This window comes from Astyanax mexicanus, chromosome 9, assembly GCF_023375975.1.
Source record: "Astyanax mexicanus isolate ESR-SI-001 chromosome 9, AstMex3_surface, whole genome shotgun sequence".
In the NCBI taxonomy this organism is placed as follows: domain Eukaryota; kingdom Metazoa; phylum Chordata; class Actinopteri; order Characiformes; family Acestrorhamphidae; genus Astyanax; species Astyanax mexicanus.
In genome coordinates, this window is record NC_064416.1 from 4,045,001 (window position 1) to 4,070,000 (window position 25,000).

Here is a 25,000-nt window from a genome sequence, read left to right on the forward strand (position 1 = left end):
ATCAGTTTCTCTGATTTTGCTATTTATAGGTTTATGTTTGAGTAAAATGAACATCATTGTTTTATTCTATAAACTACAGACAACATTTCTCCCAAATTCAAAAAAATATATATATATATTCTCATTTAGAGCTTTTGTTCAGACCTCAAATAATGCAAAGAAAACAGGTTCCTATTCAAAAAGTTCAGAAATCAATATTTGGTGGAATAACCCTGGTGGTTTTTAATCACAGTTTTTTCATGCATCTTGGCATCATGTTCTCCTCCACCAGTCTTACACACTGCTTTTGGATAACTTTATGCTGCTTTACTCCTGGTGCAAAAATTCAAGCAGTTCAGTTTGGTGGTTTGATGGTTTGTGATCATCCATCTTCCTCTTGATTATATTCCAGAGGTTTTTAATTTGGTAAAATCAAAGAAACTCATCATTTTAATTTTAATTGGTCTCTTATTTTTTACAGAGCTTTAGAGTAAAATATAGAGTATTTTAGTTCAGTTCTAAAGATAACAGAAGAGTCTGATAAGAACACCAGATTAAACTGCCCTGCATTAGCTACTGTTTACTGTCTCTCACACACACACACACACACACACACACACACACACACACACTCTGAGACGGCAGTGTGAGATTCTCAGGTTAATGTTGGACGTAGACTTTGCACTTTTCCTGCATTCCTCCACTCCCTGCCTTTTGTCATGCAGCTGAAGCCATTTGGAAGGTGACACCCCCCCCCCCCCCCTTCACACACACACACACACACACACTCACATTCACACACACACACACACACACTCTCAGACACACACTAATATCAAATATATGTCTCCAATCGAACCAAAAATGCAAGCAGCAAAATGATCAAGCTGACAATTGCGAGAGAAAGAGAGAAGAGAGAGAGAATAAAGGAGAAATAAATTGGAGGGAGAAAAAATTAGGTAAAGAGAAAGAAAGAGACGGAATAAACGATAAAAAGGGTAGACATATTGTGAGAGAGAGAGACAAAAGGAGAAACACAGAGAGGGTAAAGGAGAAATAAGAGAGACATAGAATAAAAAATAAAGATATAGACAGAGCATAGAAAGAAAGTGAATGAGAATGAAAAAAGAGAGGGAGTAAAAGAAAAAAGGAAAGAGAGAAAGAGGACAAGAGTTGAGCCAAATAGAGAGAGAGAAAGTAAATGAGAAAGCAGTGGGAGAAAGAACAGAGAGAGAGAACGAGAGAGTAATGGAGAAATAATATATATATAGAGAGAGAAACTGCTAAAAAGAAAGAAAAATAAAAAGACAAAGAATAAAAAGGTAAAGATAGAGCCAAATACAGAAAATAATAGACAGTGTAAAGGAGAAAGAAAAGAGAGAGTAAAAAAGTGTGTGTGAGTGAGTGAGTGAGTGAGTGAGTGAAAGAAAGAGGGAAAGAGAGAGAAATGGAGAAATAATATATATAGAGAGAAACTGCTAAAAAGAAAAGAGAGAGAGAAAGAATATAGAAGAACGATAGACAGTGCATATAAAGAAAGTGAGTGAATGAGAAAAAAGGGAGAACGAGGAAAGAAGTAAGGGAGTAAAAGAGAAAGAAAAGAGAGAGAGAGAGATGGCGAGAGATACAGAAACACAGAAAAGGATAGACAGTGTAAAGGAGAAGAAAAAGAGAAAGAGAGAGAAAGTACCAATAGGAGAAAGAACAGAGAGAGAGAAAAAGTGAGAAACATTATATACAGAGAAAAACAGCAAAAAAAGAAAAGTAGAGAGAGAGAGACATAGAATAAAAAGAAAGATAGAGTCAGTGTATATAAAGAAAGTGAATGAGAAAAAAGAGAGAACGAGGAAAGAAGTAATGGAGTAAAAGAGAAAGAAAAGAGAGAGAGAGATGACGAGAGATACAGAAACACAGAAAAGAACAGACAGTGTAAAGGAGAAGAAAGAGAGAAAGTGAATGCGAAAACAATAGGAGAAAAAACACAGAGAGAGAGAAAAAGAGAGAAAAAAAATAGAGACAATATATACAGAGAAGAACAGCAGAAAAAGAAAAGTAGAGAGAGAGAGACATAGAATAAAAAAGAAAGATAGAGTCAGTGTATATAAAGAAAGTGAGTGAGTGAGAAAAAAAAGAGAAAAAGAGGAAAGAAGTGAGGGAGTAAAAGAGAAAGAAATATATATAGAGAGAGACGTTGAGTCAAATGCAGAAAAGAATAGGGTAAAAAAGGAGAAGGATAAGAGAAAGAGAGAGAAAGTAAATGCGAAACCAATAGGAGAAAAAAACAGAGAGAGAGAAAAAGTGAGAAACAATATATACAGAGAAAAACAGCAAAAAAAAGAAAATTAGAGAGAGAGAGAGAGAGAGACATAGAATAAAAAGTAAGTGTATATTAAGAAAGTGAGTGAGTGAGAAAAAAATAAAAAAATGAAAGAAAGAGGAAAGAAGTGAGAGAGTAAAAGAGAAAGGAAAGAGACAAATACAGAAAATAATAGACAATGTAAAAAGTGTGTGAAAAAGAGTGTGTGTGTGTGTGTGTGTGAGAGAGAGAGAGAGAGAGAGAGAGAGAGAGAGAGGTGAGGGAGGAGGAGGAGGAGGAGTCTTTGATCCTTCAGCCAGATGCAAACCTGCCAAGGCATGCTTTCAGGAAAGAGGAGAGGGAGGAGCAAACACTCACATACACACACACACACACACACACACACACACCTTTACACACACACTCCCACTCACACACACACACCCCTTTACACACACAGCTACACACACACTCTGATACACTCCTAGAGGAAGGCAGGAAAGTTCAAAGTTTGCCAGCGGCGAATTGTATTGACTGAAAATCTCTGCAGGTCAGTCCATAGTTTCATTCAGCTGTCAGAGAGAGAGAGAGAGCGAGAGAGAGAGAGAGAGAGGGAGCGAGAGAGAGAGAGAGAGAGAGAGAGAGAGAGAGAATGGAAAGAGTTGAAGAAAGAAGGAAGGCTGGATTGTTGCTGCTCTGAGGTAAAGATTATACTCTGCTTTCTCTTCTCTCTCTGAATGCAGCCATTGTCTCTCTCTCTCTCTTTCTCTCTCTCGTTCTCTCTCTCTCTCACACTCTCTCTCTCTTTCTCTCTCTCTCTCGTTCTCTCTCTCTCTGGTAGATCTGAGTGTGTTATACCTGAGTTTTTGAGTTGTAGAGTTTTACAGTTCTCTGCAGCACTACTTTCCCTCTTCTCGCTGTCAGTTTCTCGCTGAATGCAGTGTTCTACAGTTGTGTGTTAACAGAGAACAGAAGGGAAGGTGTGTGTTATATATCCCTGAGGGCTCAGCCGTGTGTGTGTGTGTGTGTAGAAAAGTTCTGTAAGCGTGGAGTAGAGAAGCTGGAGCAGGCCGCAGAGCTCCCCACGTTCTCACAGTCGGAGCTGAACTACAGGTAAGGAACAGTAGCGGATCATTATGTTATGTTAATTGCTTTGTTACTCATGGTAATGGTAATGATGGTGACCGGTGGCTTCTGGCTTCAATTGTCCTTGCATACAGACAATACAGAGAAGCAGCTTAGGCAGAAATCACATTCACATGCACTGCAGGAGGACCAGCATGTATCTCCCACAGTTCAGTGTAGTGTTATTGTGCTTTCTGGGTAGAGGTTATAAATTAGCATATGTAAATCTGGAAGTTGTGATTTATATTAGGTCTAAATGTTATAAATGATAGATGCTTCAGAATGTACCATAAGGAGGTTTTTGCATGATAATGGCATAATAATAAAAATTATCGTAATGTAATGGATCTAAATGGACAGTGTGTAGTCTGTTCAGATGGATTAAGGGCTGTATGGGCTGTATTGGTTGTGTGGACTATATGGACTGTATGGACTATATACAGTATTGCGCAAATGTTTAAATCAGGTGAGCTGCTGACACACTCATATTGCTGAGATAAAGCAAGAAAAGTGTAATTTGCTTAGGTGCCTAAAACTATTGCAAAGTACTGTAGATTATATGGACTGTGTGGACAGTGTGGACTATATAGATTGTATGGACTGTGTGGACAGTGTGGACTATATAGATTGTATGGATTGTGTGTACAGTGTGGACTATATAGATTATATGAACTGTGTGGACAGTGTGGACTATATAGATTATATGGTCTGTAAAGACTAAAAGGACAGTGTGGACTATATAGATTATATGAACTATGTGGACAGTGTGGACTATATAGATTATATGGACAGTGTGGACAGTATGGACTATATAGATTATATGAACTGTGTGGACAGTGTGGACTATATAGATTATATGGACTGGAATGACTAAATAGACAGTGTGGACTATATAGATTGTATGGACTGTGTGGACAGTGCGGACTATATAGATTGTTTGAACTGTATGGACAGTGTGGTATATATAGAATATATGGACTGTAAAGACTAAATGGACAGTGTGGACTATATATATTGTATGGACTGTGTGGACAATATAGATCATATGGACTGTGTGGACAGTGTGGACTATATAGATTATATGGACTGTGTGGACAGTGTGGACTATATAGATTATATGAACTGTGTGGACAATGTGGACTATATAGATTATATGGACTGTAAAGACTAAATGGACAGTGTGGACTATATAGATTATATGAACTATGTGGACAGTGTGGACTATATAGATTATATGGACTGGAAGGACTAAATAGACAGTGTGGACTATATAGATTGTATGGACTGTGTGGACAGTGTGGACTATATAGATTATATGGACTGTGTGGACAGTGTGGACTATGTAGATTATATGGACTGTAAAGACTAAATAGACAGTGTGGACTATATAGATTATATGAACTGTGTGGACAGCGTGGACTATGTAGATTATATGGACTGCAAATACTAAATGGACAGTGTGGACTATATAGATTATATGGACAGTGTGGACTATGTAGATTATATGGACTGTAAAGACTAAATGGACAGTGTGGACTATATAGATTATATGAACTATGTGGATAGTGTGGACTATATAGATTATATGGACTGGAAGGACTAAATAGACAGTGTGGACTATATAGATTGTATGGACTGTGTGGACAGTGTGGACTATATAGATTATATGGACTGTGTGGACAGTGTGGACTATATAGATTATATGAACTGTGTGGACAGTGTGGACTATATAGATTATATGGACTGGAATGACTAAATAGACAGTGTGGACTATATAGATTGTATGAACTGTGTGGACAGTGTGGACTATATAGATTATATGGACTGGAATGACTAAATAGACAGTGTGGACTATATAGATTATATGAACTGTGTGGACAGTGTGGACTATATAGATTATATGGACTGGAATGACTAAATAGACAGTGTGGACTATATAGATTGTATGGACTGTGTGGACAGTGCGGACTATATAGATTGTTTGAACTGTATGGACAGTGTGGTATATATAGAATATATGGACTGTAAAGACTAAATGGACAGTGTGGACTATATATATTGTATAGACTGTGTGGACAATATAGATCATATGGACTGTGTGGACAGTGTGGACTATATAGATTATATGAACTGTGTGGACAGTGTGGACTATATAGATTGTATGGACTGTAAAGACTAAATAGACAGTGTGCACTATATAGATTGTATGGACTGTAAAGACTAAATAGACAGTGTGCACTATATAGATTGTATGAAATGTGTGGACAGTCTGGACTATGTAGATTATATTAACTGTAAACTATAAGAACAGTAATGACTATATAGATGATATGGATTGTGTAGACTGTATAGAGTGTTTAGACTGTATGGACTGTACGGACCATATAAACTGTACAGATTGTTCAGAGTGTGCAGACTCTAATGACTATATAGACTAAATGGGTCATATAGGCTGTGTGAACTTAATTAACTGTAAAACTGTGTTAACAGTGGGAAATGTACACATTGTGGACTTTATAGACTGTATGTACTTTATAGACTATATAGTATATATACAGACTGTATAGACTGTATGGATTTTATAAACTATATAGATTGTAAATACTTTATAAACTATATAGATTGTATAGATTGTATGTACTTTAGGGACTATATATATTGTATAGACTGTAGGGACTTTATAAGCTGTATATTGTATAGACTGTATGTACTTTATAAACTATATAGAATGTGTAGACTGTATGTACTTTATAAACTATATAGATTGTATAGACTGTATGCACTTTATGAACTATATACTGTAGATTGTATAGACTGTATGCACTTTATGAACTATATAGATTGTATAGACTGTGTGGACAGTGAACTGTATGGACTGTATAGACTTTATGGACTATATAGACTTTATGTACTGTATAGACTGTATGAACTGTATGGACTGTATATACTGCATGGACAGTGGACTCTACAGACTGTATGGACTTTATGGACTATATAGATTGTATAGACTGTATGGACAGTGAACTGTATGGACTGTATAGACTTTATGGACTATATAGACTTTATGTACTGTATAGACTGTATGAACTGTATGGACTGTATATACTGGACATATACAGTGGACAGTGGACTCTACAGACTGTATGGACTTTATGGAATGTATAGACTGCATGGGCTCCATGTAATGTATAGACCGTATAGTCTTTATAGAGTGTATAGACTGTATGGACTGTATAGACTGTACGGGCTATCTCTACAGACTGTTTAGACTATATAGACTGTCTTGACTGTGTATTCTGTATTTACAGTATGGACCATATAGAGTGCAGAGTGAACTCTGTGGAGAGAAAGTGTTGTGAAAGTGAAAGAGATGGAGGGGTGGATTGATGTAGGGGTGGAGTGATGGAGGGGTGGATTGATGAAGGGGTGGATTGATGTAGGGGTGAATTGATGTAGGGGTGAATTGATGTAGGGATGGAGGGGTGGAGGACTGTATTTAAATGGTTTGCTGTAGTGATTTATGGAGCTCCAGCAGCTCTTGAGGAAAGTACACTCTTTTATTGTGACCCATCATGAGATTTTATAGCTGGCAATCAGCCAATTAGCCATTTATTGGTAAGAATCAATAAAATAAATCTGTTTCCATAAACCTCCTCCTCTTAGAGTTGGCAGATGATCAACACTGCTGGAGGCTTTTTCCTCTCTATCTATCTATCTATCTATCTATCTATCTATCTATCTATCTATCTATCTATCTATCTATCTATCTATCTATCTATCTATCTATCTATCTCTCTGTTTTTTTCTAGTTGTTTGGTCTTCTCCACTGCTTCTCTCTCAGACATTTATCTCTTTCTTTCTCTTTCGTTCTTCTTTCTTAGATTTTTTTCAGTTTTTCTCTCTCACTCATCTGTCTCATTTCTTTATTTGTCATTTATTTCTTTCTCTTTTCACGCTTTGTGTCTTTTATGTCTCTCTTCTATCTCACTCCACATTTCTCTCACTCTTTCTCTCTTTTCTCTCACTCATCTGAACATTTTTTTCATTTGTCTTTTATTCATTTTTTATATTTTTTAGTCACATTTTTGTTTTATAATCAATTTAAAAGAAAACAGGGCTGATGATAACTTAAATTAAATGTATAAATAAATAACAAAAAAATAAAATAAAATAATAATAATAATAATAGTAGATAAAGCCCATTGGTCAGACAATCACACACAAAATAAAGAACGATTAAATAAACAAATAAATAATGATAATTATGGCCTTTTAAAATAATTTATTATTGGTTCCCAAATCTCTTTAGTATACTGCTGTGCATTTGTTCCTTTAATCTTTTATTCTTTATCTGTTTCTTTTTCTTTATTTCTCCCTCTGTCTTTTCTTTTCTTGCTTTTTCTTTCTTGTGTCTTTCTCTCTTACTCCATCTTTCTTTCACTCATCTTTCTTTCCCACTTCTTCGTTTGACTTTTATTTTTAATTTGTCTCTTTTCTCTCTCTTTCTTCCTCTGTGTCTTCTTTCTTGTCTCTTTTCGTCTCAATCTGTCGTTTTCTCTTTTGATCTTTACCATAACTCTCTTGCACTGACGTCTTGGGTTCAGGTCCATACCTGGGTGGAGTTTTCATGTTCAATACATATGTTTCATGTCCCAAATATGGATTGGTGGTTGGTGCTGGGTTAACTCCTCAGTGCCTGATGCAGTCTTCCAGTTGGATGGTGGTTTCTGGTTGAGAGTACGCTGTGTGTGATTGGCTGATGCTTCTCACTTCTCACCATCTGTGTGGGAGCCTGGAATTTGATTTCCAATCTGGGTGACTATACTGATCTACACCAATAAGAGGCCTTGGGCAAGACTCCTAACACTGCATTGGCTCATCTCTGTAATAGGATTAAACTTGTTAGAGCATCAGCTAAATGGTTGTGTTTAAAACATGATTGTAAAGCGTCCTTGGGTGTCTAGAAAAGTGCTATAAATGTAAGTTTAACTTCTTTAATTCATCCTTAAATCATATTTATTTTTCTTAATTTTCTTTGTTCATCATCCCTCTCTCCATCTTTTCTTCTCTTGTTCTCTCACTGGTTTGAGTCGTGGTGGTCGGTGAAGTCTGAGACACTGATTTGTTGAAGATTTAGTGAAAGAAAGCGAGAGACTGAGAGAGAGAAAAAGAGAGAGAGAGAGAGAGAGAGAGAGATTAACTGGGTTTAAAGCCTCAAAGGGACGTCTCCAGCGAGCGAGGGGATATTAAGAGAAGAAGGAAGGATAGAGCGAGAGAGTATGAGAAGGATGGAGAGAAAAAGAGAGAGAGGTTTTGAAGATTAGCCTCCTAATGCACACGGTTTCAGACTCACGGACAGACTCACTGGAGGACTACGGATGACTGATATCCCATGATCCCTCAGTGCAAAGCCTCTGAAGAGCACTTCTTACGGGCTGTCTGTTCTCCTCTGGTGGCTTAAAGATGGGAAGAGACACTTTGAAGCTCTGAGTTTGGGCACTAGACTCTTCCTCTTCTGCTTTTCTGCATCTGTACGGCACAGAAAGCTCTGTGGTAATGAGTCTGACTGACACCGGCTGCCCACTGAGTGGCCAGTTTATTAGAAACACCCAACAAACTGTCAACTTTCCCGCCATCCTCCTGCTTTGTTTAAATAGCAACAGTGCTTCTGAATACAGTATTTCTACTCTGATGGGCGTGGTCGTCTGGAAATAAGCTGTGTTCATGTAAGTTTCTGGTGTACCACTCCTGTATCTTGGCAACGGAAAACGCAGGTGCTCCACTGACTCAATACAACCTAGACTACAGTCATCAACAGTCAGTCGAATATTCGATACGTTTGTTTCAGTTTTGGTTTCTGGGGGTTTTACATGGTTGCTCAGGTCTTGCTAGGATGTTTCTATGGTATATTTTGTGGTTGATTATGTACAGTAGTTATTTAGTGGCTGTGTAGATTAGATGTTTTTTGTAGTATTATTTTTTTAGATAAATAAAAAAAAAAAGTATCCCATTTTCTCCCCATTTTACAAAGCCAACTATCCAACCCATTTATTAGGACTCCCCCTATCAATAGTGATGCCGAAACACCAGGAGGGTGAGCGCCATCTACTGTACCCACCCAGAGAGAGCAAGGCCAGTTGTGCTCTCTCAGGGCTCCAGCCGCTAATGGCAAGCTGCATAACCGGGATTGAAACCATCAATCTCCTGATCATAGTGGCAGCACTTTAGACAGTGTTATTCATTTATTTTCATCAGGTAGAGGTGTAATTATTGGTAGGAAGTTTTGCAGGGTGGTATTAGATGCATTAGATGGTTAATAATCGTGTAATTGATGGTTAATGAATAAAAACCTATTTGACATAAGTGATATATCTATATAAATCCTATGTTAGTGATCAATAGTGTACCAATTGCAGATTGCACAGCTGGATTAAGGGCATGTTGGTGTGTATTTGTTATCAAAACTCGAGGAAAACAGCAAAACAACAGTAATCAGCCCTTTAATCAGGCATTTAAATTGCTTTTTAAAAGGTGAATAAGAAGAGTGTAGTTTTTCTGGGATTAAAAGCATAAATTCAGCTGTAACTGGAAATATCTGCACCGCTAAACTGTGCTGGACTGAGGTGCACAGCTTTCAACATGTGCTCACGTTACGAGCACGTGCCCAACCATGTGGATGGAGGCCAATGCGAGAGGTTACCTCGTGTTTACTCCTGCCCCGCCCCCTCGCGCTTCTCAGGCAGCAGCATTGTGTCACTCACACAGACACAGAGACAGTGCTGTGTATCTACTTCTTGTGTCAAGAATCAAAACGCTGCAACATGTTGTGTTTGATATAATTGCCTTAAGTGACATCACACGTCCTGCGATGTGATTATTGCGCATTCGCACATCGCAATGACGATGCTTAATAACGATGTTATATATATATTGTATAACTGGTATATTAAAAAATGCAAGTTTTATCAGATTTGTATCAGAAGTCAATGGTCCAGAATGTCATAATACTAATAATAAAACACTTCTCCAAATATCTCCATATATCCAGGATTAAAGTAAAATAAATGATACTGGACAGATATAATCTGGCTCTAGTAGATATTTAATGGGGAATGAGAACAATGTGAATTTTTCTTCAGTTAAAACCAGTAAAAAAAAAGTAGTAAACTAAGGTGAGTACTAATAATTAGGGGTGGGTGGTATGGCACCATATTTCAAGGTATAATATGGTTCACATTATTTTAAAAATGTTGGTGATATTATTGCATACGATACGATTTGGCACACCTGAATTGTAATTGATGAGTAATAACTATGTAAGTACTGTGCATTTTCAGTACATGCTGGTAAAAGTAGCATATAGAGCAATAGATGGAGTGCATAATGGAGCTGTATGGTGTGAGTAATGAAGTGTTGGGTGAGTGTGTGTATGTGTGTAGAAGAGTATACTGTGCACTGGTGTGTGTAAGTGTGTATGAGTGTGTGTGTGTGTGTGTGTGTGTGTTGGGGGGGATGGCATTGAGGTGATTATGTCTTAATCAGAGCGTTCTCGTCTCTGATTATACGCACAGCTAAAAAGCCCCTCGTTTAAAAGGGCAGCGCTGCGCTAATGCTAACGTCCACTCCACACAGATTACTCCAGCCCTCTTTAATCACATTATCATACTTTACAGCACCGGCTGATTGACATCAGAGCCACGGAGATGGATTTCCTCTCGCTGGTCTATAGGAAAGAACAGATAAAGAGAAAAAGAAGAAGCAGAATGGATAGATGTGCTGTTCGATAGAGCTGCAAATAATGATTATTTTATTAGTCGACTAGTGTGTCGATTATTACGGTTGCGTATAGAGAACGCTCGTCGCCGCGCTTCTTGTCCCACAGTTATCAAGATATCGACGCTGTTCCAATTCCCTGATGGTGCTATGCGTACTTGTATACAGCTTTTTGATCAAACAAGCAGTTTTCGCAAAAAAAATTTGTAAATTTACACTTTTTTCCCATTGAAAATGATTGGGGAGAAAATTGAAATCCCGTGTACATCACAATTTTTGAGATACGATGACCAAAATCGGACGACTTATAGAACTTATCGAGTTCTTTCAGAAAATATGCTGTACAAAATGAGATGATGTCTGTTTTTTGTACAATTGTCATTCGAATTTGGCCCTGTCCCCTGCTCTCCAGTACTGTGTGTGTATTGAGGAGCTATTGGATAAACCAGCAGCTATCTAGCAACCGCTTAACAACACCTTAGCAACCACCACAGTCACCATAGCAAGCACCTAGCAACCACATAGCAATACCATAGCAACCAACATAGCAAATGGTGGGAGGCATTTTTGCGTTTCCTTCAGGAAATTTGTGTAGTGTAGTGTAGTGATGTTACCAATTTACAATTACTCGTTAAAAGAACATTGAAATCTAGAGTCAACACATTTTTATAATCAACATTAATGTTTTTGTTAAATAGTTTGCAAGTAGAACATTATCTTCTATCTTTTAATATCTTGGTCTCATCTGTTCACAAGATTTTTTCCCAGAAGGATCTGAGATTATTTACGTAATTGTTTTCACAAACTGCAGTCTAGCTTTTTTATTTCTCTCTATTAGAAGTGTTTTCCTCTTAGGTCTCCTGCATTAGCATTTCATTTCATTTCATTCAAATGTTTGGATAGTCCACGCTGACACTGATGCACCCTGAGCCTGCAGGACAGCGGGAATTTCTTTGGAACTATTTTTTTGGACTATCCTGTGTTGCAACCATTAGTTTTTCTCTTCTGTCCACATCCAGGGAGGTTAGCTACAATGCCATGGGTTGTAAGCTTATTGATTATGTTATGCACTGTGTAATAGGAACATCAAGATCTAAGGAGATGGATTTTTAACCTTAAGATTGTTTCTGCTCTGGAGCTAAATGATTAAAGCTAACAAACTTAAAATAGTGTCTAACTACCTGAAATCCAAGATATTCCTTAAATTCCTGAAGGTTAAATTAAGTATTTTGGATGACTTTCCCAAAAAATACAAGACAACGTAGTTGTATATTTCGGTATATGCAGTATTTGGATTTTTAAAGTCAGAGCATGTTTAAAACGAAAATGTAGAAATTAAAAACCTAGGTTTCTAGTGCTGAAAATTTAAACCTTTTTATAGGTGGTAATCATATGGTTGCCAAATTGCTTCGGTCCGAACTGGCTGTGGAAACTTCTGTCTGGGATTCCCGCCATCTGAGTGTAATTTTGTCATATATAAACTAGCTGGTACTGGCATTGTCTCCATATTATTCCAAAGGATCAATGCTTTTTAAAAAAAAGAGAAGATATAAGGAAGCAAGGTCTCACGAGGTTAAAAACAGATCGGTGTGAAAGAGCTTTAACTGTGAGAAAATGAAAGAACTGAATGAAAAGGGAATAAAAATGCTGCAAGTCTGCAGTAAAAACAGGAACAAACATGATCTCAGGAGTCTGGAGCAGTTCAGAGGTCAGTCACTGCCACTGCTTTTACCATTAAGGCGGTCAGAGTGTGGTCTGGCCAATCACAGCAGAGAGGAGACTGTATAGGATGTATGGATGGAGATGTAAAGGTTGCATGCTCTGCGGTTTTTGTGGTTTTATGTAGTTTTATGTGGTTAAATGTGGATTTTATGTGGTATAATGTAGTTTTATGTGCTTTTATGTGCGTGTCCTGGTGTAAATGGGATGAGTAGGGGGCTGTAAATGTCACTGGTGGTCTTTGCTCGTCTACTTTTCTCCTCTACAGCGTTTCTCTGACACTTCCCCCCCATTATTACTGCTTTACTGGAGCTTTTATCCCAGTGGGCCGTAAGCATTCTGCTTTGTTGCTTGTTCGACAAAAGATCCTCCTGTCCATACAACCCCTCTCTCTTTCTCTCTCTCTAATACATTATATATATATATATATATATATATATATATATATATATATATATATATATATATATATATATATATATTTATATATATATATAAAAAACCTTAGAGACCTCTTCAGTTTCTGAATCAGTTTCTCTGATTTTGCTATTTATAGGTTTATGTTTGAGTAAAATGAACATTGTTGTTTTATTCTATAAACTACAGACAACATTTCTCCCAAATTCCAAATAAAAATATTGTAATTTAGAGCATTTATTTACAGAAAATGAGAAATGGCTGAAATAAACAAAAAAAGATGCAAAAAAAGAGCTTTCAGACCTCAAATAATGCAAAGAAAACAAGTTCATATTCATAAAGTTTTAAGAGTTCACAAATCAATATTTGGTGGAATAATCCTGGTTTTTAATCACAGTTTTTTTCATGCATCTTGGCATCATGTTCTCCTCCACCAGTCTTACACACTGCTTTTGCGTGACCTTATGCTGCTCCTGCGTCCATATTCCTCCTGATTATATTCCAGAGGTTTTCAGTGGGGTTCAGATTCAAAGATTACACATAAATTTATTTGAATGTCAATCAGCAACCTCAGAATGACATAAAGTAACCTACAAAAACAATGGCAATTGGCAGCTGGGGTGAAGGGTAGTATATATTATTTCTTATTTATATCATGATCATAATTTACAAACTACTATGTTTAAATGTTTAAATGGACCAAATAGTGTTTCAGGGTCAGACATTGGCTGCCAATCCTCTTTCAGTGTGATCGAGTGATTGCTGATTTTAACTTTGAACTTTTAAAGGCAGGGCTGGATGCACCATTAACCTTTCTAGACAAAATCGGTGAGACATAATTGTGCAAGGATTGTGTAATGTTCTGCATTATCTTTCAACATGAAATATACTTTACTTACTGGGCTAAAAGATGGACTCTTGAAAGGGGTATTTAGTTATTGCTTTATAATGTATTGGCTTAGTAATGGTCTCTTGAGAGGGGTATCCAGTTACTGTTCTGATATTCACTGTACTGGGCTGAGTGATGGACTCTTGACATGATATCTATATTGCGTTTTAACATATTGATTTCTCCTGCGATATATTATCAATACTTGGCATCAATTATGGATTTTTTTTGTTGTAAACTCCCTAAGACTTGCCCCCCAAGTTGACTTACTAAAGTTACTGATTCATTTCTCCATGTTGTGCCGCTATAATCAAACAAATAGGGTAAATCTGTGCTAAAGAATATTGGCCGTTATATTCTGTGATGTACTTTTAAGAGGGGTATCCAGTCACAAATGACTCAATTTGACCATTGATCTTTTTAAGTGTTTTTTGCTCAGTATTCCGTTAAAGAACCGTCGATTGAAAGGATATTTAGGGAACAGAAAATGTCGATTTTTTTTTACTTTTAGGAAGCAGGTGTGTATTTAAAGATAAAGAAGAAGTGGAAAGAGGTCAAGAGATTGATATATTATGTGAAATGAACACCAATAAACCCATAATTCCTGGTATTTGTTTATTTAGGAGTATTTTATTCTTCTTCAGTATCACATAATCACAGTATCGTGATACAGTATGACCGTTATCAAGGTGTACTTTCAAGAGGGGTATCCAGTCACAAATGACTCCTTGGATCACTGACAATTTTAAGTGTTTTTTTGGCTTAGTATTCCTTTAAAGAGCCATCTATTGAAAGGACATTTCGAGAAAAGAAAAGTCTATCTTTATTTCTTGCCATTATTTTTAGTGAGCAGGCATGTATTTAAAGATAAAGAAGAAGTAAAAGGAGGTCAAAAGGTTGATATATTCTTTCTTTGTCAGTATCACATAATCACAGAATCGTGATACAGTATCATCGTTATCGTGGTGTACTTTCAAGAGGGGTATCCTGTCACAAATTCCTCTTTTGACCATTGACCTTTTTAAGTGTTTTTGCTTAGTATGTCATTAAAGAACCATCCAGTGAAAGAAAAAAAAACATGGTCTTCATTTCTGCCATTACTTTTAGTAAGCAGGAATGTATTTAAAGATAAAGTTGTGATAGAGTATCATCGTTATCGTGGTGTTCTTTCAAGAGGGGTATCCAGTCACAAATGACTCTTTTGACCATTGACAATTTTAAGTGTTTTAATCTTAGTATTCCTTTAAAGAACCGTCTATTAAAAGGACATTTAGGGAAACAGAAAAGTCGTCTTCATTTCTCGCCTTTATTTTTAGTAAGCAGGTGTGTATTTAAAGGTAAAGAGTAAGTGAAAGGAGGTGAGAAGGTCAGGTGTGTGCTCAGTTTTGATCATGTTCACTTTAGACCCAGGTAGTGTTAATGCAGACTCACCTGTACCTGTTACCTAATGCTGAAGAAACATGAACAAGATGAAGCAGGTCCGGTGCAGTCAGACCCCCGAGCCAAAACCTGAGCCAGAGTGAGAGTGTGTGAGCTCATGGGTGAAGGTGTGTGTGTGTGTGTGTAGTAAAGGAATGTTAATGAAGAGCAGATGAGGGATGGCAGGCAGGTGAGCTGTGTGTGTGATGATGTGGAGTGTTATCTGATTCAGAGTAAAGACAGTAAGAGTTGGTCTGTCATCATAATTCCATTATTATTAGATTTATTATACAATAAATGGGGACGGAATGAACCAGTCAAAAGTTTGGACACACCTACCCATTCAGAGTTGATCTTTATTTCTTTATTTCATTATTTTATTTTACATTGTAGTTTAATTTTAAAGACATGAAAACTATTAAAGGTCTCCTTCCTGCTTAAATCCTCTTTTACTTGTTGTTTGTGAAATACAGTGGGTCTCTCTGAGTTGTTTATGATGCTGTACATGATGAAACTCTTCCTCTTCCTCATTCTCTGCAGCAGCTAGTAAAAGAAAATATTCAGAAAAATAAACGAGTCGATAAGGAAAAGCACCGTGTCTACATCAACTTGTGAATTAGTATTCGTGGCCCCGCCCACCTCGGCTCGGGACCGCCCACAGGCAGAGCTGAAGCCGGGCAGCGGCGCCGTCTCGTCAGATAGGAGGAGCTAACAGTGCTAGGAACAGCATGCAGTTCATTCCTGTGTTATTTGTGTGAATAACACATCAGTGTTTATATACTTTACCCAGTAATTCAGTGCTAAAGAACAAATAGTTCTGTTTACACTAGTTAAAAGTAAAAATCGACCCCGGGGTTATTTGGATTTTTAGTTTCTGACTTTCTGGACCTGCACTACCCACCTCTGTGTGTAACTATCGGTTTAAATAGGATCTCCGGTGGATTTGGTGTTTTACAGAGACTCTAAGACTAGGTCAGTGGCTGAAATGCTAGTGCTAAATAGTGCTAGAGCAGGGGTGTCCAAATTACGGCCCGCGAGGTATTTTAGAAATAGAATGAAAGTTGGCCCGCTGTTAAGCAGGTTTTTATAATGTGAGATTCAAAGTTTGAACGCTAGGTGTCAGAAACGGGCCAAAGAGTCTAAAAGCGGCGAGAGTGAAGTTTTAGCGCAAAAAAACAGGCCAAAGAGTCTAAAAGCAGAGAGGGTGCGCATTTCTAGTGCAGAAAAGGGCCAAAGAGTCTAAGAGCGGAGAAAGTGCTCATTTCTCGCGCAGAAAAACGGGCCAAAGAGTCTAAAAGTTGGCGTAATTAAGGAGTTTATTATTAAGAGACATCATGAAATTAAACATCAATTAGAAAAATCTTAGTTTACACAACACTGTCAAAGATAAAGATAGTAAGTCAAGTAAAATGGTGTGTAAATGAAATAATCAGGAAAATATATTATTTAAAGTGGTATATTTCATTATTTGTTTTATTACAGAGTCTGTGGCCCGTGACTTCAAATATATTTCTCCTTCTGGCCCCCAACAAAAAAAGTTTGGACACCCCTGCTCTAGTGTAAAAACTCATTATTTAAAAGTAGGTACAGATTCCTCCCTCAGACAAAGTCTGCTGGCTAATCCTTTGTACTGTGTACTGTCTGAGGATCACCAGCAGACCTAAATGGAAATATTTCTTCAACAGATCTACACCTCCAAATGGCTCGTAGAAGAACTCTTTTAGCTGATTTACAGAAAATGGATTAATTTTTTTTTTGGTGATTGGAGTGTTTATAAGGGCATTCGAGATCCAGGTTAAAATACAAAAGTACATCTCTAGTGTTTATTATTTTATGTATTTATAAGCAATCCAGTCATTTAAAAGTTGTGGACTGTAGAGAGCATTAGTGTCAGCATTAGCATGGGTGGCTAGCTGCAGAAGGTTGTGCTCCAAGTCCAGATCCAGCTCTTTCTGCTGAGGAATTTTAATATTGATATATTTTCAAGATTCAGGGCGAGCTTTTGATAAAGTGCCAGTCAAACGTTTTCATCTGTTTTTCTTTCTTATGTTCTGGTCTTCATTTCTCTCATTTGGTCACATGACCGTATTCTGTCGGAATAAAAGGCGAGTGTGATGAATTCACACTGACGCTCTCGTGATCAGCAGCCTCCCCTCGTTATGTCCAGCTCGTTAGGGGACGGGGGAGGCAGGCCGGGGGTAATTAGCCGCAGGGGCGCTTGGTTGAGGAGGGCGGCTGGCCGGAGTTGAAAGGCGCCCCCCGGCTGCAGGGGGCCACACTGCGGCTACCTGACCAGTTGGTATCACAACTGCTGACCTTTTGTACTGGACGGCAGCCACTGTTCAGGGGTAGAAATAGGAGAAAGGGGATAAGAGAGAGAGAGAGTCTTTGCTATCGTAACAACAGGAAAAGTACACCTTATTTGACTCGAAACAAGCAAAAGCCATGTGCTAATTCTTTTAATTAATCATGGGTGTGGTTAATTTTGGGCATAACATGAAATAAACCAATCAGCATGTAATTTCCCTAGTGAAAAAAAAGTAGATTAAAGTATACTAAGCATTATTATGCTATAGTGCACTAAAGTGTTCGTGTAGCCACATTATTATTAATCAGTATATTTAAAGAGAGATAAAATGGAACAACTTTTTTTGTACTTATTATACTTTAATTACAGTATAAAAATAGTACAAAACTCTTACTTAAATTGTGTTAAGTGTACTTACCTGTACTAAAATTAAACTATTTTGAATATACTTAAGTAACATTTACTAAATGTACTGAGAATTGATATTAAATATATGTGATCTATTTACATTCAGAGTACAACTATGCTTCTTGTTCCTGACTTTTGTAAGCGGCACACTTCTAGTATACTTTGTTGGGTATAAAAATATATTTTAATACACTGTACTACAATTTTGAGAGTGTTACAAATTTACTTTAATTTTTTTATTTGACATTTAAATGTGTTATTTACTTATATTTATATTTTCCTAATTATAATTACAGAGCATTGACATACATTTTAATTTTTATATTAATGTAATAACTAAACATATTTTTAAAACATTTTAACAACGTAGTAATTTAATTTACCTTCTAAAAAATTACATGATGCATTGTATTTTAAGTGAACTACTGTAACAGCTGTTTTTAACACACTTTGCTAAAAATGTACAAAAGTATATTTCGAGATAAGTATGTTAGAAATATATCCTCATGTTCTCCTCCACCAGTCTTACACACTGCTTTTGGATAACTTTATGCTGCTTTACTCCTGGTGTAAAAATTCAAGCAGTTCAGTTTGGTGGTTTGATGGTTTGTGATCATCCATCTTCCTCTTGATTATATTCCAGAGGTTTTTTAATTTAATTTTTAAGTGCTCTCTTATTATTTTCCAGAGCTGTGCATTAAAATAAATGCTGTTTTTGAGCTGATTCACATACTATACATACATTAACTGTGTTGAGATGTGCAGGACAGATACGGTCCTAAATATTTGTGCAATTTGAGATAATTTAGCCTGGTCTGACTTAAATTAGCTCATAAAAGATGTTAATATTACTAAAAAAAAAACATAGAAGCCAGTTAATCAAGTTAAAAGTTATCTTGGCAGCGTTTAAAGCTTTTAAATAAAGTAATTTGTCTAAATGTGGCTTTTCAGCATCCGGCAAAGATGTCCGCTAACAAAGTGCTCTTTTCTACGTCCTTAAAATATGTTTCAAAAACTTTCTGATTGCTAGGACATCTCTTAAATTAATTGCTAATATTTTTCAGAACTTGTAAATGTCTTTTTGCTCACTGGGCATTTAAAGAAATAATGAAAAAACATCAGTTTTACTTAGATTTATTGAGCAAAATGTGCAATATTAATCATTTCGATTTCAATCAATCAATTGTTTCTCTTTTTTACTTTGTTATTTATTTTAATTATTTTGTCTTTTTATTTGTCAAATTTTATGTTTTAGCTTTTAGCCCTTCTATTTTAAATGTATTTTACATTTATATAAATATGTATTTTTTTATTATAAATGGAAAAGCTGCACAATAACAGGCAAAGAGCCACATGTGACGCTAGCAGTTAGCCGCTAATGCTAATGCTGCTGCACCTAGCCTTAGTGAAAATCTGGAAATCTAAACTTACTCTTAATAAATGGAAGCACTTTACTCACGAATATATATATATATACTATTTTAACATACATATTATAAGCACAGCTTATATTGTTTTATGAGATGACATTCATAGAAAGTTTTACCACATATCTTTAAAAAGTTAAATAAACACTGGATGTTAATCTACACAGATTTTTCTCCTGAAAACTGTGAGTAAAGTGCTTCCATTTATTAACAGTAAACTTAGATTTCCAGATTTTCACTAAGGCTAGGTGCAGCAGCATTAGCATTAGCGGCTAACTGCTAGCGATAATTAATAATCTATCCCACAGGTGTGTTTATAAGTTAGCAGCTTTTTTGGGTGATAATGCAGTCTGCAACCTGGGACTGTGTATCTTGGTTTTGACGTATAACATGTTATGAACACAGTCATAATGCATTACAAACATGGCTATGATAGGTTATACATTTTCAAAAAATATATGTATAATCATGTTTATAATGCTTTATGAATAATTTTTTTATCTGTAATGAGTATGTTTTTTAGAGTTGCTTTTAAGAATTAGAGTTTTTAATTAGCTTACTTAGCTTAGCTTTCCTTAACTTAGTTATCCCACCAGCAGCAGCAGCAGTGAGATCTGCTAAATTAGAAGGAAAACATGACATCCGGTGCACTTTATAATCTGAAAATTACCGTAGATCTGTGTATCTGTGAGTGGGTTGTGCACCAAGACAATGACCCTGAGCTCATGAGTAAATCTACAACAGTGATTTAAAAGCTGTGGGCTGTGCTCCCCCAGTGGACCACAGTGGTACTGCAAGTGAAGTGTTGGCCAAAGACTTGGTTCTCATTTTGACAGATATTCTGAAAGTATTAATACAAGATAATCAATATATATTTAGGTCAAACTCATTGATCGATCTTGCATTCTTATCGTACGAGTTTTAAAAACAGGCTCTTTCACAATGAAAGCAACAATTATACCAGAGTCAGCTACAGGTTATCAGTCAATTTGACAGGATATATTGATTGTTGTGTTGTATTTTGTATAGATTTGGCTGTGAGGCGTTCTGTGGTGGGTTGAGTAAGCCGTGAGTTGCGAAAGTTTGTGAACTCCTGGTCCCTAGAAGATATAGTAACTTATGTAAGGAAGCCCACCAGCAATGCTGAGTTAATGCAGCACTGATCCAAGATCAATCCTCCAGGAACTCCAGGAACTGCAGGATTGATCATCAATAACTGAAAACTCTAAAAAAATGAAGAGTTAATGCTTAAAGGGGTCAAAACAGGTGCAGAAAGCAAAGATTTATACTTAGAGTATCTCACAAAAGTGAGTACACTTATGACACTTTGATATAATGTAAAGTACTGTATTTTTCACACTATAAGGTGCACTTAAAATCCTTTTATTTGCACAAAAATCAACTGTGTGCCATATAATCTGGTGCTCCTTATGTATGAATTTTACCAGTCGGGTATTAAGGAGCAGTAAAGCCACTCCACTGAAGTACAGAGTTTTAAGGGGGATTTTTTTTCAGTGAAGTTTCTCCAGCACTAAGGCTGGGTGCAGCAGCATTAGCATTAGCCGCTAACCACAACGCTAACTCTTTTGCTCTTTCGTTCAGAGGTGAGTATATTAGACTGTAGACTGCTTACCGGAAAACTCAGGTTTCCTCAATGTAGTGCTATTGGGCGGTTTTTACAACTAGAAAAATATAAGTATAAGTAAATTATAGGATACAGTGTTAAGTAACACATTTAAATGTCAAATAAAAAAAGTGTAAATTTGTAACCTGCTAAAATTGTAGTACAGTATATTAAAATATATTTTTATTCTCAAAGAAGTATACTAGAAGTGTGCTACTTACAAAAGACAGAAACAAGAAGCATGTATATTTGTACTCTAATGTAACTAGATCACATATATTTATCATCAATTCTTAGTACATTTCTAATATACTCTGTGTATAATAAATAGTGATACATTTGTAATACTCTTATTATATTAAATGTATTGTTATTTTACTGTAAGCATATTTAAAATATATATAGGGTTACATACATTAAGTAGTTTAAATGTTTAAAATGTTACATAAGTATATTTTGTCATGATGAGCACAGAATTGCAGACACGTGCAGATACTGATAAAAATATATGTTTATTATAAAAATAAACAGATGTAATACGTGGTTGATACAGAAAACAGTTAATCACCAGAAACCAGAGCAATGTAGACAAAACCATACCATAAACAAGAGACAGTCCAGAGTTCATACACGAGAGATCCAGCAGCAGAGGTAATCCAAGAGGCAGTAGTGAAAACACAGTCCAGGTAATACACAAGCAAACCAATATCAGAGGCAAGGCAATAATCGGCGTCAAGAAAACAAAAGCAAGGTCATACACAAGATAAACTGAGACAAGAGATATAGAAACGCTTTGTAATGAGGAGAACCTACAATACGCGGCGTGGGTGTTTGTGTGGAGTGCTCTTATATAGTGCCAGTAATCAGTACTCAGGACTTCCTGGAGGAAGCAGGTGAGGTGTCACGTGATCAGGTGAGTGCGTGATGTCAGCGGGTGGTGCATTCTGGGTAATGTAGTTGTTGACCTGAGAACCTCCGTTAGAGCTGGGTGTGGAAGGGACAGAGGAGCTAACAGCACCAGACGTGACATATTTAAAATAGTTCCATTTTAGTACAGTTAAGTACACTTAGCACAATTTAAGTAAGACTTTTGTACTATTTTTATACAATTAAAGTATAATACATACATATAGTACAAAAAATAAGTTATTCAATTTTAAATTTCCTCTTTTAATATACTGATTAATAATAATGTGGCTACAAGAACACTTTAGTGCACTATAGTATAATAATGCTTACTATACTTTAATCTACTTTTTTTCACTAGGTACAATATCAAAGTTTCATATCTTCAGTCTTCTCCCATAAAAAAAGATAAATAGTGGTAAAATATTTACATAAAAGTGAGGGGTGTGCTCAGTTTGTCAGCAGGGCCAGGACAAGGTGAGATAAGTTATAAACACAGATCCCAAAGAGACTGGTGTACACAGTACAGCAAGCAAACAATAGGGCAGCAATAAACAGCAACATACCAGAATGTAGAGCCAAAACCAGAGTCTGTACACGGTAAGACAAGCAGGATAATTGGGGAAAAGTCAAGAGAGTAGTCAGAGAGGAAAGCACGGTCGGTAACTAAAGATCCACAACAAAACTAGAGAGCCGAAATGGGTCGATAACCAGAAGAAAAGAAAGCAAGGAAAATGCGTCGTGACAGCGCTTAAAAACTAGATAATACTCGGCGGGGGACAGAGAAAACAGAGGGCTATTTATACTGATACAAACAGGTGTGAGAAATGAGCAATCAAAAGGTGGGCGAGGCTGAACGCTGCAGAGTCAAGCGTTCAGCAGAGTTATTGTAGTTCATGGTCTGAGAATGCTGGGAAATGGAGTCTTTCGGAGAACCATTGTCCTGAATGGGCAGACTGACAGCATCAGGGCTGGCAGTGAGATACTGTATCATTTTCATGTTGGCTGATTTTCCTTAATAAATTAAATCTAAAATTGAAGTATTGAAATATGTTACTCGTTTGCTAGTTTTTAAGAATTTAATTGAAGGTCTGGCCACATTTCAGGTCAGATTAAGATTCAGGCAGACATTAGGAAAGCTGTGAATATTTCACATACTTTCTAACAGCGCTCTGAATCAGGAATGCCTTCTTCTGTTTTATTTTCTGCTATTCTGTCTGTACTCAGGATCACTCCTCCTCCTCCAATACTTCTCTTCACATTCTTACCAAGTCCTTTCTCCTCACGTGCTCTTCTCGCTTTATCCGAGCAGCTGGCCCTGAGGTTTCACACAGTGTGTGTACGGTGTGTGTGTGTGTGTGTGTGTGTGTCTGTGTGTGTGTGGGTGGAAGTGTGACAGTGAAAACTCCACTTTGAGGCCTTGAGAGTGTAACGTGGCGAGTGTGAGGAAACAAACAAGCAGAAAGGCAAACTGAAACACCTGGTTTTAGACCAGAATAATTGATTGTGGTGACGGACAGTTCTGGTGGAAACAGGAGAGTTGAGGTGCACATTGAATTCTGCGTGATTTGATCAGCCGTGGTTTTATGTTTTTTGGATACAATCCGGGTTAGCACCCGAACATCCCTTTCAGACAGCTTCCTCTTACAACATCCACAGTTAATCCTGTTGGATGTGGTTGGTCCTTCTTGGTGGTATGCTGACATTACCTTGGATACCGTGGCTCTTGATGCATCACAAAGACTTGCTGTCTTGGTCACAGGTGCTCCAGCAAGACGTGCACCAACAATTTGACCTCTTTTGAACTCTGGTATGTCACCCATAATGTTGTGTGCATTGCAATATTTAGAGCAGAACTGTGCTCTTACCCTGCTAATTGAACCTTCACACTCTGCTCTTACTGGTGCAATGTGCAATTAATGAAGATTAACCACCAGGCTGCTCCAATTTAGCCATGAAACCTCCCACACTAAAATGATGAAAGGTGTTTCATTTCTTTTCAGGGTTATTTCTTCATTCAACATTTTCTTATTTTTACTTTCAAATTTAAATATAAAGCCCTTTCTGGATGGGATTAGTTTCTCATGGGGTTCGGGGGTAATTTTCTCTTTTATGGGTTTTTTTTATCCTCTGTGATTTTATTCCCGTCCGTAACGACCATGTGTGTGTTTTTCTCAGACGTCCTCTGAGAAAATTACAGGCTGAATTATCTACTGTTTTTCTCTGAACTCCGGGTCCTCCAGTAATTTTAGTTCCGTCCGGAAACACATCTCTGAATTTCGTCTGCTCGCGTTTAATAAAATAGCTATTTGTCCACTGCCGCGCACTGTAATTACACTTTGGGCATGCATTTCCACAGAGATCCACATTAACTAAACACAACAGCGAGTGGAAATGGAGGAGCTACTGAACTCACTGGTGCTCCTGTTTTTTTTGTCCAGCATGGAGCAGCAGCGGAGACAGCGTTTGTTTAAAGCAGTATATGATCTGGTTACTATATCTGATTAAACTGAGACTTATCAGCAGATTAGCTCAAATAATAGGAGTATATTTGATAGCTGGTTCGAATCGAGACCATATCACGTTCTCACCATTAGAGAACCACTCCAGAGTTCGTTTGAAACTGAATCAAATAGTGCTGGTGTGAAAACTGCAAATGGGTTCAGTAGTGAACTAAAAGCTCCTGATTGGAGGAGAACATCAGCCCGAG

The 25,000-nt window shown here is 37.0% G+C and overlaps 1 protein-coding gene and 1 long non-coding RNA gene across 5 annotated transcripts in view; both read left to right on the forward strand.

Moving 5' to 3' along the window:
* large2 (LARGE xylosyl- and glucuronyltransferase 2) overlaps positions 1-25,000 on the forward strand; it is a 118,799-nt gene that overhangs the window by 67,504 nt on the left and 26,295 nt on the right. The window contains exons 1-2 of one of the 4 annotated variants that reach the window (XM_015602619.3): positions 2,685-2,976; positions 3,307-3,388. The exons of 1 other annotated variant lie outside the window; for it this stretch is intronic. The gene's annotated coding sequence lies outside the window, so the exon portion shown is untranslated. Of the gene's footprint in view, positions 1-2,684; positions 2,977-3,306; positions 3,389-25,000 lie in introns of those variants that run through there. 2 more of the 4 variants (XM_015602621.3, XM_049483760.1) reach the window with 2 other exon arrangements.
* Positions 1-25,000, forward strand: part of LOC125804628 (uncharacterized) — a 94,437-nt gene that overhangs the window by 37,795 nt on the left and 31,642 nt on the right. The window lies entirely within an intron of this gene.